Source organism: Choloepus didactylus, chromosome 13 (assembly GCF_015220235.1).
Source record: "Choloepus didactylus isolate mChoDid1 chromosome 13, mChoDid1.pri, whole genome shotgun sequence".
NCBI lineage: Eukaryota > Metazoa > Chordata > Mammalia > Pilosa > Megalonychidae > Choloepus > Choloepus didactylus.
In genome coordinates, this window is record NC_051319.1 from 12438913 (window position 1) to 12452452 (window position 13540).

Below are 13540 nucleotides of genomic sequence, written 5' to 3' on the forward strand. Positions count from 1 at the left end.
TCCCTTCCTTTCAGCCTGCACAATTCCTTTTAGCATTTCTTATAGGACTGATCTACTGGTGATGAAGTCCCTCAGCTTTTGATTATCTGGGAATGTTTTCATCTCCCCCTCATTTTTAATCTCCAGGTGTTTGTGAATTTGTTAAGTTTCTGATGATTATTGACTTCTGTTTGTATTCCATTGTGGTCAGAGAATGTGCTTTGAATAATTTCAATTTTTTTAAATTTATTGAGGCTTGTTTTATGTCCCAGCCTATGGTCTATTCTGGAGAAAGTTCCATGATCACTAGAGAAGAATGTGTATCCTGGTGATTTGGGATGTAATGTTCTATATATGTCTGTTAAATTTCTCTATATCTCTCTCTCTCCTTTCTTTGTTTCTCTATTGGTAGGGCTCCCTTTAGTATCTGAAGTAGGGCAGGTCTTTTATTAGCAAAATCTCTCAGCATTTGTTTGTCTGTGAAAAATTTAAGCTCTCCCTCAAATTTGAAGGAGAGCTTTGCTGGGTAAAGTACTCTTGGTTGGAAATTTTTCTCTCTCAGAATTTTAAATATGTCATGCCACTGCCTTGTCACCTCCATGGTGGCTGCTGAGTAGTCACTACTTAGTCTCATGTTGTTTCCTTTGTATGTGGTAAATTGCTTTTCTCTTGCTGCTTTCAGAACTTGTTCCTTCTCTTTAGTATTTGACAGTCTGATCAGAATATGTCTTGGATTGGGTTTATTTGGATTTATTCTATTTGGAGTTCAGTAGGCATTTATGCTTTGTGTATTTATATTGTGTAGAAGGTTTGGGAAGTTTCCCCAACAATTTCTTTGAATACTCTTTCTAGACCTTTACCCTTCTCTTCCCCTTCTGGGACACCAATGAGTCTTATATTTGGAAATTTTATTTTACCTATCATATCCCTGAGATCAATTTCTATTTTTTTCAATTTTTTTCCCCATTCTTTCTTTTGTTCTTTCATTTTCCGTTCTGTGGTTCTCAAGTTCACTGAGCCATTGTTCAGCTTCCTCTAGTCTTGTACTATGAGTATCCAGAATCTTTTTAATTTGGCCAACAGTTTCTTTTATTTCCATAAGTTCATCTATTTTTTTTTTTTTTATTTACTCTTGCAGTTTCTTCTTTGTGCTCTTCTAGGGTCTTCTTCATGTTCTTTATATCCTGTGCCATGCTCTTCTTCATGTCCTTTATATCCTTTGCTATGCTCTCATTGTTTGTCTTTAGTTCTTTGATTAATTGCTCCAAGTACTGTGTTTCCTCTGATCTTCGGATTTGGGTGTTTGGGTTTGGGTTATCCATATCATCTGTTTTTTTCATATGCTTTAAAATTTTCTGTTGTTTCTGGGTTCTTGGCATTTGCTTTACTTGATAGGTTCTTTTAGGATATGAAAGATTATTCAGACACCAATCTCTGATTTGTCAGATCTATAGCTTGGTAGCATACACTTTCTCTAACAATGCAGCAGATGGCGTCCGCGAATCACCTGTTCCCCTCCAGTCAGTTCTCCCCAACTTTGTCTTTGTGGTGTGTAGGGATCTGATTCTTGTGGGGTTCAATTGGTGCACTAAGTTTAAGTTTGGGTGTGTTGTTGGTGCTGTCCACCCTGAATGTGGGGCATGTGTCTGAGTGGTTAGGGAGGCAGGGCAGTTTTAATAATCAAACCTCTCAGGTGTTTCAGGAGATTTAAGGCTGTTGCAAGAGTCTAAACGTTCATTTCAGTCTCACCACAGATTGTCTCTGCCACTGACCCACAAGTCCTTGGTATTGGCATAGGGTCCCTGGGTTTTCCGGGTGGGTTCCTCTTCCCAGCCATGCCCTTCCAGGGCCTTTGCTGAGGGAAAGCTGTACTATGTAACAAGTGTGTGCCATCCCTCAAGGGAAGCCCTGGGCCGCCGGGCCATGCAGGGGCGTTCCCAGCCTGCTATAAAGATGGCTGAATGGTGCATGTTAATTTCGCCCTTTTTGCGCAGCTCCACCTTCCCAGCTCCGGGACAGTTAGCTGTGGGTGCACAAAAGGCTATTGTCCATGCCTGATATTGTGTTGTGTGCGCAGTATTGCTGGAAACACTTACCGTCACACTGGGTCCCTTGGAACGGCTCTGGGCTGAGGCTCCGGCATTGGACAGGAGCGTTCCCAGCCCGCTGGGAAGATGGCTACAAGGGATGTGGTTATTTTTCCCCTTTTGGCTCTCCTCCTGCCCTCCTTGCTCCAAGACAACTAGCAGTGGGTGCCTGAGAGGCTATCTTCCACTCCAGATATTGAGGCGTTCACATAGCCCTTTCCTGCTGCGCTTCACTGTGTGGTTCTTGCTGCCGTATCTGCAGCTCCTTTTTTTTTTTTAAAAAAAAAAGAAAGAACCAGACCGCCTCCAAACACCAACCCACAGTTTCCCCACGCTGCAGCATGGCTGCCGGACATTTATCCAACTTACTCACTCGTTTCAGAATGCAGACTCCCGATTTCACCAAATGCATGGTCCCTGTGGATTTAGCAAACCTTGTCCAGCTGGTATATCGCTGGAACTGGTGTTCTGGATCACTTTCTGCCCTCTATCTAGTATTTTTCACGGAGGTGTTTTTTTGCCCTGTCTCTCCTAGCTGCCATTTTAGTTTCCCAGGATTTTTTGTTTTGAGATTTGTTCATTAGAACTTGTACCCTAGGGACAAATAAGAAACACAGAAGTTACTTTATTCAAATCAAGAAATGGTCACTGTTTTAAAGCAATTGTGTGATAACTTAATTTTTGAATATGCTGAAATTCTGCTAGTTCACAGACTATCTTTTTTATCCTATTCAACCTGGAAGAAATGTTATTTTTAGATGGTAACAAAAGATTCTATATGCACACAGGTAGTGGTTGGAAGACTTCATGTTTAATTAAATTTTAAATTACTTTTAGAATATCTGCCTTGTGTTTATGTCACTAGAAGTCATTTTCCTGGCAGACTCCTCTGCCTAGAGGTTTACGTTAACTTCTTCTTGGCTCTTTTCTTCTCCAAAGGAAAAGGTTTCTATAATAATTCATTACAATGCTGGTAATGAAGAAAAGAATTTGGGTTACATCATAGAATTTTACTCTTCCTCAGTACTTGTGAGATTGCTTTGGCAAATGACAGTTGCTAGAAATATAGATCAGATATAGTTGCCTTTAATATGGTTCATTTTTATTCTTGTAAAACCCACCTCTGTGCCTGCCTCCTCGTATTTGGCTAGAATGTCATTATGCCAGCAGGTTTTCTAAAAGCTTCTTGTACAAAAGTGCTTATTTTTAAATGTGTTGCCCAACATTCCTTATCAAATATTTTGCTAGAGCTTAGAATTATTGCTTAATATTATAGTTTGTACTGTGTGTGTGTGACCTGCTAAGTCAGCTACTGTTAATGTCATTATCCTATCAATGTATCATGGGGCAATCTCCAAATCTGTAGCATGCTCACAGGGTGTCTTATAACTTTAAATTGGTTTCCTGAAGTAGACACCTGGGACGTTAATGTTAAACCGCTTACAAAGAAATGGTGTGCTGAGTTCCTTTATGGTGAAGTCACTGTTCTAAAGAAATTATATAGAACTGCACTGAAGCTTACAAATGTGTGTTTGCCATACCTTTAACAATGGCTTGAACTGCTTGATAAACAAAGAAAAAGCAACTTATTATTGCCAATTGTATGCATATGTTGGCGTGATATTTTCTAGGGCCCTTTGCTTTTTCTCGCTTATTCAGCTCTCCATTTCCTTTTCTCATCCTGGAGTGGACTCCTGTTGGGTCATGTCATTGCCCACATCACACCTTCGGTAGGACCTTTAACTTCGAAAGCAGTGTTTACTTAGCAAATAGGGTTTTCTGGAAGAACCTCCTTCCCTTTTTCTGTTTTAAATTTATCATTTGACTGCCTCTCAGTATGGAGTGGGACATCCCAAGTGTATTTAAAGTTTTTTCTATGAAAACTTTTCCCCTTTAGGGTTTGCAATGCACTATGTCTCTCAAATGAGGCTGGAATCCTCTTCTGCTGGGCAAGGCACATTTGGAAGCTAGGTAGCAGAATCTTTTACTAAGTCTAATGGGTTTGCCTTTGGATACATAGTTAGAAGTGATATTGAAAATGAACAAATACATCTTCAGACATTATATGCTGGCTGCAAATACAGCAACATTGCTGGTGTAGAAAGTTGTCATTAGCTGGTAGGGAATTAGTTCACATGTTCTGATTATGGACCAGAAGCCAGGAGGGAAGGTCCCCCAGGTAGTAAATCTTGTCATCTGCCTTCATCTTCCTGCTGTAGCCTGTGCCCTTGACTTGATCTGCAGAATTAGGTCTTGGTCCTGACCTTGATCCTTCAAACTTGTCTTCTGTGCCCTATCCTCCTGACTTGAGCTTAACTACCTAATTAAGATCCCTGGGTTCCTGCCCTTGCTTCCTGTTTGTATTTGCTTTTCTGCTTTCACTGCCTGCCTCTCACTTTTTCATTTCATTTCTGACCCGTCTCATTGCCTGATACTAGTTTCTCCCTTTGTCAGTTTAGCTTGATGTTCTGAACCCCAGACTCCAATTAATGTCAGCACAGCAGCCCCAGAAGAAATTTCCAAGCTTTGTCTAATGTAAGCAGACTCACCTTTGTGATGAGTTACCTCATTCTTGTCTCAAAGAAATATTTTTTTCTTATTTAAAAAATGTAACTTATGTTCATTGTTCAAAAAAAAAAAAAAAAAAAAGGAAAATTAAGAAAGATGTCAGAATGTGATTGTTAAAGCCATGTGGATCACACTCCCCTTCACCCAGTGTATGGATAGATGACTAGAAAAACAGGGGCAAAAAAAAAAAAAAAAGCTAAAGGAAAAATAGGGCGGGGGGGGACAATTTGGGTATTTTATTTTTACTCTTAAGTTTTTATTCTTACTTTCACTTTTTTCTGGTACAAGGAAAATATTAAAAAAAAATAGATCAGGGTGATGAATGAACAACTATATGATGGCAATGTGATCAATGGATTATATACTTTGGATGATTGTATGGTATGGATTATATACTTTGGATGATTGTATGGTATGTGAATAAATCTTAATTAAAAAAAAACAACTTAAAGCAACAACCAAAATTAGATGACAAATAATTGTAGCTAACAAACCAGCAAAAGTGATAAAGCATATTTAATACAAATGAAACAGGGAACAAAGAACAGATGGGACAAAGCAAAGAGTAATGTGATATAATTAAACCAAAATATATCAATTATCACAATAAGTAAATAGTTAAACATCACAATTAAATGGCAGAGATTCTCTGATAGGATTAAAAAGCATGATTTATGATGTCTTCAAGAAATGCCCATTAAACATAAAGACACAAATATGTCAAAAATTATATATACTAATGTTTACATAAAGTAGACTTCAGAGCAAAGACTATAACCAGGGATAAAGGATATTTCATGGTGATTAACAGGTCGGTTAATCAGAATAACATAAACAGACTGAACAGTTTATGCACCAAATGACAGAGCTTCAAATTACATGAAGTATACTGATACAACCTAAGGAAAAATAGAAATATGAACAATTATAATAAAATATTTTGATCCTCCCCTCTCTGTATTTATTCTTGAGATCAAAGATCATACTCAGTATGGGTTCAACCTTTGGTAATTTGTGGACACTTTCCTTATAGCCCAGAATATGGCCTATTGATAGATGCTCAACACGCATTCAAAAATAATGCATAGTCTGAAGTTTTGTGGTATACTATTGTACAAATAACAATTAGGTCAAGGAAGTAAAAGGCATTGCTCAAATATAATATTCATCATTATGTGTTATCTGCTTGTTCTATTAGTTGTTGTGAACCACATCTTAAATTAAATGCAGTGCTATTTTTCAAGTTTAAAAAAGAAAGGAAGAAACAATGTCAGAAGAAAAGCTAACGTACTTGCTATCGTGACACTAAGTGAAAACCACTATTACTGTTTTGGTATCTTTGGACTTAATATGGGTTAATGGCCTATTTTTTTTTTTTTTTTCCTGTGGCTTCTTTCAGAATGTTATAAATCCTGTGCATTGAAAAGGAACCAGCAGATTTTGAGTGTGTGTGAATTTTTGTTTTTTTCATGTTTTTGAATGTCTGGCGGCCTTTTATGCACAGAGAATAACACTTTTTTGTACTTTATTCCTCAATTTATTAAATATTTATATTTAACAGTATTAAAGCAGTTCCTAAATATTAAAATATTAGTTATAAATTTACCTTAAACAATTTAAATAAATGTGGTAGATCTAACTTTTGAGCACTTCAGATACCTTAAAGAACAGATGAAATGTTGACGTACGTAATTACAAACTTACTTAAACCTGTTCTGGAAGAGTAACACTATAGGTTTCACTCATGTCTTCGTTATTTGTTCACTGATTTTTGTTATAATAGTATTATTTTGATACTTTCCCAGAGTTCACATCTTAGCAGTGCCAGAAGCTTATGGACCTGGTTTCTGATCAATCAACTGTTGGTCAGAACATGCACAGGTTTGGTTTCTTCTCCCAAGGTGATACACCCCCTCGCCCCTGGGCATCAAGCTGAGCTTCCTTTTTAGGGCTGAGCTTTACTTGTTCAATCAATCAGACCTCTGTTATTTTAAAGGGCATGACTTTCAGGTAGGTTTTGCTTTATAATCTGGTCCTTGTGCCTCATCACCCTGAAATGATTTACTTCCTAAGTCTTGCTTGGCCAGTGTTACGTAACCTATTGTCCTATCATTGTGATGTGTTGGCCTGATCAGTTAGCGTTATTAAAAGCTTATGTGTGCCTTTTTAATATTTTCTTGAATTTAGTTGTTTCTAGAGGTTTCCATCTCTCAGCAGATGAGAGATTGAGTCTCCATTTGTGTTCTTCAGGCCATGGCTGATTTATTGTCTTGGATCATGCTTGGGGTCCTCTCTCTGCTTGGTTATTGAGTGTGGCCTTCAGCACTGGACCCTCTGTCCACCTGGCCATTTTTCTTATCTTGGGATAGTTCCTTTGTTTTCTGAAACTATTTGGCTCATTCAGAGATTGTGGTCTCTATTCTCTCCTATCATATATGTACAGGTAGAAACAAGTACATATCTGTATTCTGTAAACAGATACAGAAGACATAAAGCACTCATATTTTAATAGCATTACCCAACTTATTTAATCAATAAAAAAATTATGCATGTCCTATTTTATCCACTCTTAGCATTACAGCTTCCTTTTGTACACTCCATACTAACGGTTCTCTTTTGATGATCCTTTTGAACATCTAGCCTTTTGTAGACTTTACCAAGATTAGATTAGAATCTTCTTTTCTGAGGGGACAGATTGTTTCAGTTTGGTCAGTGAGAGCCCTGTCTGGCCAGCTCCTTTGTCCTTGCAGCACTGTCCCTGACATTCTTTAAAATATCCTTGCTTTGTGATCACAACAGGATGTTCCAGTATTCTTGCTTTGAGATATGGACTCACCTACCCTCCAAGGAATACATTTAAAGTCATGTGTTCATTTTGATTTTGATAATTTAACACATTACTGTGCTGGATTCTGCTCTTCTTACTGTATTAGGTTAATGTGAGTCTACTACACTGACAGCAACAAACTGGAAATATGTCTGCCTCACCTGTGTATAATAGTTACTGTTCCTGGTGCAGATTATGTAGCTACATACAGATTGTCCAGCAGTCATGTTTTCAGATACATGGTGTTAATGAAATGGCACACACCTGGGGCTTATGTTTGTGAAATGGCTGTGGCAGAACCACTTCTGGTTGACCAGCTGTTCTAAGCGCACTGACTGCTTTGGGGAGGAAGATCCCAGATCTCCCACACGCTCAAGTGGCTTCTTGGCTTGTCAGGCTGCCTTTGAACGTGTTCCTCCAGGCTTTAATGTATAACCTTCCTTTGTCTTATACTCCATTCTAGGCCCTTTTCCTCCTTAAGAAACCTTATCCCAGATCGATAGTACCAAAGGACAGGCCCTAATCCTGTGGTCTTAGAAGAGACACCAGGAGATGGAGGTTTTTGGGATTAAGATTAATAGGGCAGTTACATGTTTCCATATCTTTCAAATCACCCCTTGTTCAAAAGTATCCTCATGCTCTGTTCCATCCTCTGTTTTACAGGTATGGTGTCATTTAATTCCCACAGCATACTTACACAGGAGGTGCTGTTATTCCCATTTTATAACCAAGACGTTCAAGGCACAGAGAGGCTACCTGAGGTCACTCAGAGAAAGGCTTCAAAACAAGGCTGTGTGACACCAGGACCTGTGCTGTTAACCATTCAGCCAGCCATTGGGCTCTGAAGTGGGCCAAGTATCTCCCACTACTAAAAAAGTTAAGAGAATCATGGCATCAGACTTGAGCTTCAGCACAAGTCTCTAAGCTGTTATTTTTAGGTTGTTTAAAATGAAGAATATTGGAATTTTAGAACTGGAAGAACCTTGGGAAGTTAGTTTAGTCCAGATTGTTCATTTCACAGATGAGGGAACTGAAAGTTCAGGTTGTATGTATGAACTGCTCAAAGTCACGCAACTAGAGATTGCCAGTCCAGGGCTGCTGATTCTAATCCAGCGGTCTTTCTGATCTGCCATCAGGCTTTGATTTATAAACATCCCTCCTACATGTTGTGGCATGAAATGAGCTGCACATGATGTGATCCAGAAAAGCTCAAATAAATTCAGCTCCTGCCTTTTAAGTTTATATTTGGTTACTGTAGCACCTTTTAATGTATACATGGAAAGTAGTAGGGGGAAAAAAAAAACCCTAGTAGTGTTTTTTCTCTTTTTAAACTTTTAACTTCTTTGGTGGTTCCTGGACTTTAGCTGATATTATTTTTACAAAGAGGAACACATGGGCCAGTGAGGCTCTCACTCCCTCAGGGTCACCCCTCTGTTGCCCCTGCTTCCCTCACTCAGACAGCCCAGGGGCACCGTACCTTTGGTGTGATAAGAGTGTTATAAGTGCAAAGCTTCTTGTAAGTGCAAAGCCATAACGTTAATTCCGCAGCTTCTTTTGAAATGACCCCTGTCCTTTGTATTGGCTCTTAGGGTACTACAAGTTGCCTAATAAATTCGGTCTTGAAGAGCTACAAGAAATTAGTAATTTTTATATTGGACAGACTTTTTTTTTTTTTTTCTTTTTTAAGATTAAGACTCTGGATTTGCCTGATAATGAATAGCCTCATTTGAATTTAAATGCTTGGGAAAGAGTGAGCTCTATTGCTGATTCTTTTCAGTATGGAAATACTGTATAAATACAGTTTCCTAGTATAAACATTTGCTATCTTTAGTAATGTGCTTGCAAGTATTACTCACAAAGAAATTCGATATAAAATTCCCACACTTTGAAAAGCGACCTTAAAGCTAATAATAATGAAGTCAACAATGGGGTGCAGTATATGGGAACCTTGTATTTTTTACAAGACTCTTGTGTAAACCTACAACTTCTCTAATTTAAAAAAACTAATTTTTTAAAAGAACATGCTGAATGAAAGAAACCAGATGCAAAGTACTACATATTATATGATTCCACTTATATAAAATGTAATATAAATAGAGACAGAATTAGATTAGTGGTTATGTAGGGCTGGGTAAAGAGGATTGAGAAGTCACTGCTAAGGGATATGACATTTTTCTTTTTGGACTAATGAAAATGGGTTGTGGTGATGAATGCACAACTTTATGATTATACTAAAAGCCACACTTTGGATGACTTGTATGTTATGAATATGTCTCAGTAAAATGGCCTTTGAAATAACAGGTAATACTTTTAACTTCAACATCAGAGGCAATAAGTGTTGACAATTGAAGCTAAATAGAAAGTATACATTAATTTTATTTAATTTTGTGAAAGTATGTGAAAGCAAATTAGATCACTCCCTGATTCATACTAGTTTAAGAAATCTGTGATTTAAAACAAATTTAAAATTAGGCACTCCCAATTAAAAAAGTTAACTTCTCAGCACCACCTTGTGGTAACTTTTAGTTATACCAGGATGCCTGTTTATTTTGAGAGTTATTTTAGTATTACTGTGTACCATGAAGAATGAAAATGTATAACTGGCAGTATCCACCTAATTTCTTTAGTACCAAAAGAGAAAGTTAGCAATTTTGTTTAGTGTAGAATACCAACAAACCTATGTTTTGTGATAGCCTAAACACCTTTATTTTTGGTACAGCATTGTAGAGAAAAATATTTTTGACATAGTAGGTATTCCATAAATATTAATTAAATGAGTGATTGAATAGACAAAGATAATGATAAGGGGGAAAAAGTTGCTTGTAGTACATTGATTGAACACAGCACCTTATCCCCTTTACAAAAATGCCATGCAATTTTTTGAAAAAGAATACATTTGCAACATGAACGAATGCCATCCACTGACGAGAAATTTGAGCACCTTCTGAGCAAACACATGGGACTCGAGAAGACCACTGCCCCCAAAGCCCTGAGGGATGCATCAGAGCTAGGACCTGTCCTGGGGGTTGCCCAAGGAGGACAGTGATGGACAGGAGAACTGTGGAGCAAGCAGTCATCTGACTCCTATCAGCTCAGCCTTCTGGGCCTGCCCTAAAGCAGCAGGTGGAGGTGCTAATGTTGGGGTACCAGCCTGCACCCTGGTGGCCAGTGAGCCCTGAGAAGGCAAGACCTGCTGAAAATGAATCCCACCATTCCCCCCCACCACCCCCCACGCCCGTTTCCTAAGAGTGGCTCCTGTCGTGGGGACCTAAAATCAGCAACGGACAAACAGCAAGCCTCAAGCCCCAAGATGAGCCCCAAATCAGGCAATGCCAGACATTTGTATGACCAAGGTGTTAGATTTGACAGACCAAACCAGCATCCAAGTAACAAATGAAAATATTAAAGTAAGTACAGTCGATGGTTCAATCAATTGATCCATCTAGTAAATATTTATTATTTGCACACAAGCAAAACAAAAAATAAAATTAAGAAAATTTGGTATAGATGAAATGAGGAAAGAACCTAACAAAATTTATAGTTACGTAAATTATCGGTGCATCATATAAAAATAAAAGCATGGATCTAAAGTTCTGGATTATTTCAACATTACATAGGTAGGGAAATTGAAGTGGACATATTCTAAGAATATAGATATTGATTAGCTTAGGCTTTGATAGAAAAACGTAAGTTTAAAAAGAAGTTAAATCTTTAGCAGAATATTATTATAGGTAATACACATTAAAAACACAATTTTCAAGATTAAGTACTTGAAAGAATTATATATTAAATTTGTTAGACATTTTATGGTTGTCTCCTACTTAAATTTTACGGTCACTTTTTCAAAGTTTCTCTTACTGAATTATTTTCATCATTTGCTTTTGTAAATCAGTCCAGGTGTAGTTTTGAATTTAGTTGTAAAAAGGGCAGAAGAAAATTAAATCAGTTATCATGAAAGAAATCGAAGTGATATAATGATACATTTTTGATCATGTGTGGATCTATTCTCATTCCTTAAATGCTGGCTTGATTCTATTTGCCTAGAATTCTTTTGCAGCTTTCCCATACCCATCTATTTTAATTTTGTTTATTTTTGTAGTTCCATTACTAGACAGGAGCAAGTGAAGAGTGGCATTTCATTTGTTCCGTGTAATAGGAGCTCCTTACAACTGAAAATTTTTTCCATTTAATAATGAGTTGAGAGGTGGTTCATAAAATATTATGGTTTTTAAAATGTCAGCATGGTATCTTAATGATCTAGTTTTAATTATAATATCTTGTTTGGCATGAACTTCTGGTGGTAAAGTTTTTGGAGGTCGTGTAAACTAAACAGTTTTATATCCCTGATAATCTCTAAGGACCTAGAACTAGGGAGTGTGTCATGTCTTTCTAGCTTTGAATTATGAATGCACATGCCTCTTTCACATTGAAGAATGTTCCGAGTCTAGTATGTTTTTCCCTGTGGATAAGATATGAAGCACATATTGGAATTTAATACTAAAACTTAAATTACCATATGTAAAATTTTGTTTGTTTTAGCCATTTGTTCTCTCTCTTTTGGTTGTGTCTTTGAGGAAAAAGGGGAAAAAAAATAGAGAAATGTCAATTTCCCCAAAAACAAATCTCTAAAATTCATGAATTCTTTAATAGGCATGTCCAAGAAGAAATATAAATGGCCAATAAGTGTATGAAAATGTTTACCCTCACAGCTAACAAAAGAGAAATTTAGATTTGAATCATGTTTGTTGGCTATCAGATGGTAAAATTATGATTGATCATATCCTGTGCTGATAATGGTGATGAGGAAAATGGCATTCCCATTTGTTGGTGGTGAATTGGGGCTGTGCCCATTGGGTGGTCAAGTCTTAAGTTCAGCTGAATGTCTAGATTCATATGATAGCCATACTTGGAAGAATAGAGTAGCCAGAAAACCATATATGCCAGCAGAGCCGTGTCAGGTGTTTGCCCTTCAGTGGGTGGTCTTCCCAGCAGACCTCATAGAGGTTCACGCGGCCATCTAGGAGCTGTTCTCTTTGGCACCCCAAGTGGCAGCTCAGATGGTAAGGAATGTTACTCAGGTGTGGGAGCCTCCCTGGCTTGGAAGCCTCATGCCCCAGCAGTCAGTATCTATGTAGCAGCTGTACAGCAAAGCTTCCCTGTTCCCTGCAAGACACATGCCAGTTATAAGAACCCTGGAAAGTCCATTGGTGCCTATTAAGTATTTACAATCCTTCCAGTCAAGATGCAATTTATCAATCAAGGCTTATTTTCCTCCCAAGCAAGGTCACTTATAATGTAGTTTATCAGTTTATTCTCTATTCCTAGAGAAATAGAGGTAGAAAGTTAAAGGTCAAATTCCCCTGCAGAAGGGGAAAGGGTTTTGTTAACCTTTTACTCGTAAGGAATAAATGGGTATAATATTTTAAGAACAAAATGTGATAATATATATTAAAAACTTTCATTGTGTGTATACCCTTTGAATTTGGAAATTTTGTTTTGCGGGATTAACTGTAAGAAATTAGAAAGTTGCCCAAAGATCTATGCATATTCTTATATCCTATATCAGAATCTATTTAAGTAGTATATTCACAGCATAATTACAGTAGTGAATAATTAGCAACAATGTGAGTGTTCAGCGATTGCGTATGTAAATTATAGTGTATTTACACTATAGAATGCTATGTAAATTTATATAATAGATATATCCTCAGGCAAGAGTAAAATGATTTGTTTCAAAATAGTTAGAGTTTAACTTTGGATGGTGATTTTCCATATAATTTTTATCATCTTGTGCTTTCTTTCTTGTAAATCTCTAATTTTTAACTTTGATCATGATTGCTTTTCAAATTAACTGTTTTTGTAGAAATGATGGTCAAAGAAATTCAGTTATTTTGTCTGAAAGACAGTTCGCTGTACACGTTTTATTTACAGTTTTGTACACTGTCTTAATATGAATGGGACCGCTTCTCTACTTGAGCCATATTAACCAAAGTAAAATAACCTAAATAATACAAAGTGTTAAAATTCAGCATAAAGATACAAAAACAGACATTCTAATTCTAGTTGGGAATGTAATTAT

General features: G+C 37.2%; 1 protein-coding gene across 1 annotated transcript in view; it reads left to right on the forward strand.

Moving 5' to 3' along the window:
* The window catches only part of IQGAP2 (IQ motif containing GTPase activating protein 2), a 311908-nt gene that overhangs the window by 178318 nt on the left and 120050 nt on the right, over positions 1-13540 (forward strand). The window lies entirely within an intron of this gene.